The sequence below is a fragment of the Homalodisca vitripennis genome, chromosome 6, assembly GCF_021130785.1.
Source record: "Homalodisca vitripennis isolate AUS2020 chromosome 6, UT_GWSS_2.1, whole genome shotgun sequence".
Taxonomy (NCBI): domain Eukaryota; kingdom Metazoa; phylum Arthropoda; class Insecta; order Hemiptera; family Cicadellidae; genus Homalodisca; species Homalodisca vitripennis.
In genome coordinates, this window is record NC_060212.1 from 158,792,652 (window position 1) to 158,802,935 (window position 10,284).

Here is a 10,284-nt window from a genome sequence, read left to right on the forward strand (position 1 = left end):
GAAAGGGAACAGTTTATGGAGTATTTATTTCATTATTTTAATCTACGGTAGTAGATATCACCAGTTTATTAGGATTCTGTCCCGGTTATCCCTTAATTGGGAAATTGTTTCTAAGTTACAGTAAGAAATCATATTTGGCAGTTCCCACATATATAACGAATCTCAGATTCACGAACATAGAGTTGAAGGTTTAAACCAACTTTGTAGAGAAAGTTGCCATATTTTTCAGGACATCGAATAGCATTAAAGTGTTTAATCCTCAGCTAATCTGACTGATGATAATCAGCTGTTGATCTCTGGTACATCAGTCTGAAACAAGAAACAACGAAATGTACAAGAAATAAATTGAATATGTTTGATTGGTAAATCTAATATAAAATTTGTGTGTTGGTTTAAATGTTATTATCTCTGAACAAGTTTAGTTTGACTTTTAAGTAAAATTCAACAATTTACCACTACAGTATTATACAATTTCTTGTGTTACATTATGTATATGAACAAAAATAATGAAAATTTTACTGATTACAGACTTCTCCCTTATTTCTCTTCCACTCTTCAAAGCATCAATATATGTGTCTAGAGGGAAATCTCTGCTCAGTACACATTTTATCTTTACTCGTAGTTCCTGTTCAAATATTAAATATTGTTATGGTGCACGTAGATGGAAACCAGGCTATTTTGTAGGGATTAAAATCCCTGTAAAATGTTTGATAAATGTTGATTTTCATATTTTGATAGACTTCAGATTTAGGTAAAGTCTAAAGTAGTAGAACTATGTGTTTTATTAAGGTAATACTTAAGCTGGCAATGAAGTTTTCTTAGATTATATTTATTTTATAACTTATTTACCTAAGTGATTTGATGGTCTGTAAGTGAATAATGTGTAAGTCCATCTACATTTAACACTCCGGTAAAAGCTCAGTATGCTATCGGTATCTGTCTTATCTCTCTCTACTGATTTTCCCGCATCCATGGTCAACCAAGTATGTATACCGACACTACGAATTTCGTCGTCTTATCTTTCCTCTACAAAAATCTAACTAATCTAATAATTATTTACGCAGCTTTAGTGAACTACTCTGTAACAAAGTTTAGATTGCTTCTATAATACGGGCAAAATTATTTGACGAAAGCTATCACAAAGATAAAACGTTCTAGATTATTTTAATAAACCCGAACAAAACATTTATCACATTTAAGTCAATGTACTTGAATGTGACTAAAATGGAAAGTTTAATATTAAAATTGAAATGTAATTGATTAACTTCTAACAACTCAGGCGTCGGGGAGGTGGCAAGTCACAACTCTCAAGTATGTTAATGTTGTACAGGTCTCTAAGAAATTTAATCTAACATCGGGTTGGCGGGGAGGGGGTGTAGGTGGGGATGGAAGGGGCTAGGGAGGAGGGGGTTGCTAGGGAGACGTCAACCGGCTCTGTTTTTGTGACTGTCGCGTAGCAACTCTCGCGATATTTAGCTGCTATCAAATATGTTTGGTCGATCCTCCCATTCCCGCCGCCGTACCGCGACCTCTCCCGTCCACTTCCGGTAAACAAACTTTCCAACTATTTATGATTTAGAGGTGAAAATCCTCCCCAACATTCTTCACAGAAGTTCGTGCCACACTCCATTGGGAACTTATTATCTGAGTGAAAGTGGGACGAAGGACAGAGTAAGATAGATGGTTCATTCCTGCGTACCTTTTACTGGAATCACTCCATCAGACATCGGCGCTGGCTTTGGATAATTATTAAGCTGTGGTATTTTTACCACAAAATAACGATCGTATTTCCATTCGTCATTCCACAATCTTACAATAAGTCTCCTTGCTATAAGTTACACGATAATTTCGAGACCAACTTACTCAATTTGTATTGAATACAATACAATTTTAGGCTTTCAATTTTGACGTTAATTACATACCCCTGTTCATAATGTACATAAAGCAGTATGTATGTTTGTGCATTTGACTTGGAATTCACAGTGACGTGTTATACTTTCCATTGTTTAGATTGAAAAAATACTTCTACTTTATTATTAGGTAACGGCAAAATTTACGAAACCATATCATTCATTAATATGCAACTTTCTTCAGAAGATTACTTACTTTCTACTAAGAATTTACATACTATCACGATGGAACCTCATCGATTCACTTTTTTGAGAACATTGAAAATGTTATTGTTATTCAACTTACAATGATGAGTAAGTCTTAAAATTGAGTTAAAATAGCTATAAATCCAACCATTTCTATAGTTGGAATACACTACTTGCTGACATTTAACAGTGGCAGTTTGTCTTATAATTCCAGCGCAATTAAGTTATTAATTTTAATTATTATTAATTAATTAATATCTTTGCATTAAACATTTAATAGTTTACAAAGTGCTCAGTGTACTAACTACTGTATATTTTGATATTGCGTTGTTTCCGCCATAAAATCGTATGACGTATGAAGATCGTTTTACTCAATAGCTCTATAGACATTGAAGATGATATTGATGATAAGTTCTGATTGTGCGTAATAACATAATGGTGGTCTTCAAATATTAATAGTACGGGAGCTAGCAACGTTTCTAAAACAAGAATTTCAGGTCAGCTGAAATTTTGATATGCTGTCTTTCTTGCTCTTTCGGTTGGAGTCCGGGTTATCTGGCTGGTGGTAGTGGTTGCGTTTATTGTTATTACCATTGTCTGTGGTATCCATCTGTCTCATTTATTTCAGTAGGCAGTTCAATGTCACTGTCCTTTAATTTATATTTTAAACGTATATTCAAAACTTCCTGGCACTTCATCAGTTTATCAATCACGAAAAGAATGATTTTATCTTTATGTCCTTTACAGAAACACATTTCGTTTTACCACTGGCGATTGCAGCGAAATTAATAAATAAACATCACAAATAACACAATAACACAAACATGTGACTTTAGACTGACGCCATGATGTCCATTTGCCGAAGCGCTGCCGTCGCTTTCTGTCTCTCTTGCACTCCAAACTATCTCCAACCACAAGTATATCATACCGTTCTAATATTTAACAAACGAATTAACGTCTGGCAAATTATTTTAGATTATTTTATGTTTAAATAACATAATATAAAAATTACAGACATTGAAGATGATATTGATGATAATTTTTTATTTAATACAAATAAAATATTGAGTATAGGACATAACTTGCAACAGTAACTTTAAGGCAATTTTAATTTCTACGCAATAGATCTATCTCAAAGGGAAAAAATTGTAAATTACGCATAAAACATATTGGTTATACTCCAGGATTTTTACCTGTGCAGGTAAGATGCGTTTTAATAAACGCAACCACTACCTGCCAGATAACCCGGACTCCAACTGAAGGAGCAAGAAAGACAGCATATCAAAATTTCAGCCTGAAATTCTCTCTCGTAATAACGTGGTGGTCTTTCCTATACTATAACGTTGTATGTTGTAATCCCATCGGAAGCTTTCAGGATGCTTTGCGATGAACAATGCTAGGCAAGTTGTTGAAAAATTAACAATCTTAGCGGAACTTGTGGTTCTGGGCAAGAAAATGGTATCTAAAATATTTAGATATAGACTTGAAATAAGACACTATTTGCACTTACCCTTGTCTTTGATCCCTTCAGTTGCAACTTCCAGGATAAAGAAATTTCAATCAGAGCTGTTTAAAAGCAGACCACTGTCCCACCCTACGTCACCGCTTATCGCAGTTGAAGTTTCAATTTAATCGGCTCACGTCCTGCATCCTGCCCGGTACCGCTTGATCGAGTCCTGTAGGATTAACATAATCGCAGGGAACACATGTCTGGACCGGCCGCTGTTATCAAACATCTCCCCCACTCCCTCCCCCCCTCAAGCTGATAAGCCATGTTTGCCTGTCGGATGTTATCACAGGACAGGGTCGGGGACTGCGCGTTATCAGCATCAGTTTTCAATCTTCCCTACTCCCGCCCGATGACGAGTAATTGAAAATACTTCCTTCGACGTCCTGCCTCCTTGGCCTTTCCCTTGTCCTTCGAGGACTCATGTTGTCAGTCTGCAGTCGACCTTCCTAGTTTTAAACTGTATGTCTCATCGTAATTCTCCTGTGTTCCTTTATGTTATTTAGTAGTTTGTGTGTAGTGATTCCTACTAAATTCTTTTTATTGTTGGAAACAGTACTGTTCATGATGCCTTATTTGACTAAGGATTTGATGGTAAACATTTTGGGAGTAAAAAAACAACAATAAGGTAAAAAAATATGATACAAGTAATAAAATCAAAAAGTCTATGTCATATTCCGAAAAAAAATACCAAAAGTAGGTGCTGCATTGGGAACTGCTCTAAAAGTTTCTACTTCAGAATTGGGAGATTTAGAGCAAAAATCAAACCACAATAGCAATTTGAAAAATTAAAGGCGGATTTTAATATATTTCAATTCACCTTCAATAAAACTGTGGTTATTTTACTCTCTTGATGAGTTTTTTTGCTGTCTAGGTGGAGGAATGGATTCCAATCTCTTGTAGTACCGCCATCTTGTCTAGAGTTTTATTTAAATAGTATTTATTAGTTTTAAGTACAATTACGCAATCTATCCAGCTAGTCTGGTCAAAGATGCAGTATTCAAGTGTTCAAGTAAAAGGCAATTTCTTATGGCAGAAAGTATAGTAAGAAAGAAAGAAACTTTATTTCTCACAAATAAAAATGACAGATACAATTTTTATAATATTGTACAGACTGACCAAAAAAACATTACATGTACTTACACATAAACAATACATACATATGCAGCTACAACTACTATTACACAATACATGACTATGAGAAATAAAGGAAAAAACTCCAAGGCAAAGCCTGTTTGGAGTGATAAATATCATTAAATTAACAGAAAAACTAGCAGTATTACAAACAATACAGTAATATTTTTAGCAAAACTAGTTTTAAAGGTTATGTTGTAAGTACCTTAAAAATGTATTATGTATCACACACAAAGATTAATGGACATATTTTTAACCGAATTCAAAAACGAGAAGGTTATACGCAATTCAACCTGTTTCTATTACACAGATACTAGGGAACTTGCCCTTGTTCCTGGTAATGGTCCGCATGATCTCTCTATATCTATCATCCTTGAGTGACGTGCCAGAATTAAGTGCGGAGATAGGAATTTCCCCAATTCACCCACTTCAGAGTTGCGGTGAGAGTTCCAGGTAATGCTCGTCTATGAGTCCTCTAAATGAAACATGACATGGAGTTAGAACGAAACGAGACAGAATAAGATGCCGATATGTAGTGTTCTCTTAGCATTGTTTAAAACAATGTCATAATATAGCGAATTTTATCAAAATAGTGATCAGCTAAGCGTGACTGGACGTTACATAACATTTTATATTGTCAGATAATCAATTTTATTCGTCGTTTCAGAAATTGTTTATAGAAATGAAAATGTTCCATGCCCTCAACTATATATAGACTTGTCTAACCCCCGTTCAATCATTGTTCCAATAAGATGTATTAAAACTGGTTAAGTGTTGATTTTTACCTGTCCTGGAATAATATAGATTGTAGATCTGAGTACTTTGTATGACAGTTTTGGTCAAAAGCAATACATTATAGGTATATAGACCAGTTGTGTTGAAAATTATGTACGCCTTTACATTCCAGAACGTTAACCATTTGGTTCTAAAGGCGCTCAATTATTCTGGTCACATTTCATCCATACATTGTCCATGCCATTTGGATTGTAATATATGGATTCAAAGGTCAAGAATAGTTCTGTGGAAACCGGTACTATTTGTTCTATGTCCTCTATAGTTCTTTTTGGGATGGCAATTAACAAATTCATAAATGATTAGTATTTTTAATTAACCATTTTTTTGCATGTCCTTAATACTAATATATATATATATATATATATATATATATATATATATATATATATAATTTTAGGTCTATAATAGTTTTTTTTTATTTAATACTAATTCCTAACTGAGAGAAAAGTAACTTGTTCTGGATAAAATACGAATTAAATATATACAAATATTTTTTATTAGAAGTTCAACACCATTTTATTACTGTTATGTAAAAAATGTCATTTTAAAGGTACTGAAAATATTAAAATACTGGGCAAGGTATGCATTAAATATTTTGATTTGTTGGAATTAAAAAACAAAAATGGTGTTTTCATAACGACAATCTGTAAGATGTAGTGGTTTTACTTGAAATTTTATACACAGATACAAGAATAATCTTGCTAGATTTAATTAATTAGATTCTGTAGGAGCAGTCAGTCATCAAAAGTACGACGACATTTTGAAGATTAAGTACGTTCTATTTAAACTCACTTTAGAAAGTACGTTTTGTGTTTATACTACTGTACCAACAATTCTTGTTTAATGAATTGAAGTCTGAATAAAAATATTTCTAATATGTTAGTAAACAATACGGTATTTATCAAGAAATCATGTATGTACAAATACACTTCAAGAATTACGATCGAAAAGAGACTTTTAAAATCCTTTAGAAGTGGTTCGAAACACTTTTAGAGCGTGATATTATTTACCTGATTAGTTTTCAGACATAGCAAGCCAGAAAGGCCGATTTTCCGGTCGAGTAGGAACGTAAAAAGGTTTGCGTAGAGTTTTTCAGGGTTTTTGTGGCCCGCGGCCGCCTATTGTAACCCAGATCTGGTGGCCTTCATGCACGACCGGCGCGCCACCTAGCGGCGGCCACGATAATTACCAGCTGTAATTACCTACGCTGGGAGGGGGTATTCTGTGCGGTTGGATCTTGGATACTTTTCGTCGTATAAAGACGTACAGTTTTATTAGCAGTACTATAGTTTCAGCGTAGACAATTGAAGTGAGTTATTTAATAAAAACTTCATATAAAGAGGTTCGCAAAAAATGTCATTCGTTGTTTGTGTTAGATTAAGTAAGGATCATGATAACATTTTTTCCACAAGTATATCAATAGTTTCTGGTTTTCGAACCATATAAGACTAACGATATATTTATTAATTATCATTACGTGGTTGTAATGCATACAGACAGGCCACCCTTGCCGTGTATATAGCTGTCTTTACTAACTTTAGCACTTTTTCTTTCCCACTTCTCTCCTACTAGTACTTTGTAAAATGCCCCAACTTGGGGGTGCTTTATGAAGAATTTTCAAATGTGCTCACTGGTTGCGTGAAAATCGATTTAAAAGTCTATTTACATTGAACATGTTTATGTTTGAAAATTAGTGACGCGCCTTTTCAATCAAAATACTTGTAGTCTATCTGGACCTTGAAAATGACGTGCAAGCAATAATAGTTTCCATGAATTGTAATATATGGTCCCCTTATGTGTGCTTAAAGTGACAGCATAGAACATCTGAAGACTGAAAAAGGCCTTCAAGTGAATACAAATGTAATGGTAACAAATTACGAATTACGAAAGTTTGGTGTACAAGTGTATGGCCAAACAATATCTCTCGAGTTATTCGCGTTCAGCTCACCCCGTATTGTATGAGCTGAAAAATTAATATTGAGAAAGCTCCCTTTCCAATAAAAAGGGGTTTTAACAGAATGAAAGAGACGTCTCTGCCAACACAAAAGAAGTCAAAAAGACGAAAAATTAGCAAAATGAAAACCCGACAACAAAGCCTTTCACACACCAGCGAGATTGGGACCCCTCCGGTGACATGAAGGGCTGATTGGCTGATCTGCATGGACTCGTAGGCTGGGTTGGTCGACCCTTGGACCCTTCAGCCCTTAGATCCTAACCCTTACGATCAGCAAGAGAAGCCAACAGAACATCAGTACTATCACACAAATACACTAAATGACAGTTCACACTAAAAAATAAATAGAGATATAGATTGTAATCGTCCATCAGCTAATTTGAATGAATGGAGGTTATCGTTATAGCTCAACTAAACAGAATTCATGATGTTCTTGTGGATTATTTTCTTTGTGTAAAGTACCACCGATAGTTGTTCTAATAGCAATACTAGCACATTATCATTTAAGCGGTGTAGGCGGTGGGTGGGGGGAGGGTTGTTGCGTTACATTTCAGATTAACTTACAACGTACAGGGTGTCAATTAAGCACAGGCTTTTCAGCTTTCAAATGATTCCATATAACAATACACGACTGGTTTTCAGGTTTTCATCACATCAGAGGGAAGTCTTAAAAATCTTTAATGCAAGCATAGGTCGAGTTGTACATTAAATTAAAGGAATCTGTTTGTAAAACACAACGATGCAAACCGGACCTCAAAATGTTCTTCCTAGCCGAAATTGTGGCGGTTAAAATGTTTTAATAAATTGCTTCCAGTCTTTTTTATGCGTGGAATGTATTGTTTTTACTGATGTGTACTTTTAGATTAGATTCATGTCATAAAAAAATACCGTTAAATAAACAACCCCTTAATACGGTATAATTTTCTTAGAAGAGTTACTCTCTTTAAATGACTATATTCATAACATTAATAAACGTGCCAATAACCTGAGTTTTAAGCAGTAATAAAGATTAAGGAGCAAAAAATCTCGTTACGCCGAAGCTTGAAATGGTCCTTTCACTTGTTACCTTTAACTACCGATCCCTTACTTTTTCTTCACCAATTATTTCGTGTTTGGCGGTATCTGTCAAATGTGTTATATATATAACCAATTTAACACGGGATCAGAACATCAGATATTATCAAAAGACCTTTTTTGATATCCATTAAGTAATGATTGCAACAATGAAACTGACATACCTAGATTGCATCCAAGTGCAAACTTAGCACTGCCTTATAAGAGTGTAGTAACGGGAAAAGCCCTTGTCAAGTTCGCAGAAGTCGTTGCTTAGCTGCAAAAAGAGTAAATGTCCAACCTTTCATTGTAGGTCATATTTCCAGGAATCATTACTTCTTGTATAGAAGAGTAAAAAAGCCGATAGTAAGTAACACAGGCTGCTTGCAGTTAAGAGCGTGGCCAGCCTGAACCAGTGTTCTCTTCTTGATTTAGATCTTCATTCTTATTTTCTTAAACCAATAACATTTTCATGCAACTCGTGTAAAAACTATATTGACAAAGCAATAATATGTTTCTCGAATATTTCATTGTACTTTATTTTCATATTCATCTGTGAAGATTATGAAAGCATGACAATCTTTAGACAGTTCCCACTCTAAGTTACTGCCATATTTTTAAAAGATTATAACAATTATGAGTGAAATAACAATAATTTTTATTAAAATAGATGTAAGGTGTTATTTAAAGTGGTGCAATAAATATTTTGTTGAAAAATATTCTTCCATTTCAAATTCAAAGCCTTTTAAAATGAGATTTTCTCTGTATGAAGACAGGAAAGTATAAACATTTTTTAATCACTACACGAGGAATCTGAGACTTATAAAGTAGAAAATTTGGCAATTTTGTTATCAGGCTCAAATACAAACGGTAGCAGAAAAACATGTGAAAATGTTAAATCAATTTTTTTAGTTACAACTTCAGAGAGTGGTAAGACTTTTATTTATAAAAAGTTCAATTTTCCTAAGACAAATTATTTAAATATTTAATTATATTTATACTAACAATTTAATTATATTTATATTTGAAAATATAGCATGTTTATGTTATAAATAAAAACGCCGTTCCCTGAAGCTATAAAACACGAATATTCTGTAAGCCTTTCACTTTTTATCTTCATTAATTTTTATTTGGGCCTGATTATAACATTGCAAAATGTCTAATTTGTAATGCATATGATTCTTGTAGAGTGATTTCTCTTATTCTTTCTGTTTTTAAGGAAATTTTCTTAAATGGTTTTGAATTTAAAATTAGAAATATCTTTCCATCCAAAATTGATTGTACAAACTTAGGTAGTGTTTATTTCCAATCTGAACAAAATGTTGGATTTCGTAATCTGAAACTGTTTATAGAACATTTTGAAACAAAATATTTAAGTACACGTTCCTACTTAGCAGAAGTTTATCTATTTACATAAACGCTGTTGATGAAATGCCGTTCAATACATTTGACACAAATAGTAAAATTCAATTTTTATTAAAATTAACTCCGATTTTACCCGTTTTCTTTAGGGGGAAAATAATATCCAATTCCACGGTTTTGAGTGGGCAGCATGTAAACTAAATTTAAATAATAGGATTAATTGCTAAAGATATAATTAAACATGGAAGTATAAGTAAAACTTATTACATGCCATTGAGGTAAATTAAACATTAATAAATATAATAATATATTTACGACTGCTGGAATCTAAGAAACATGATAACTTTACCCAGCACCTCTGAGATAAATTTGCATTATTTAAA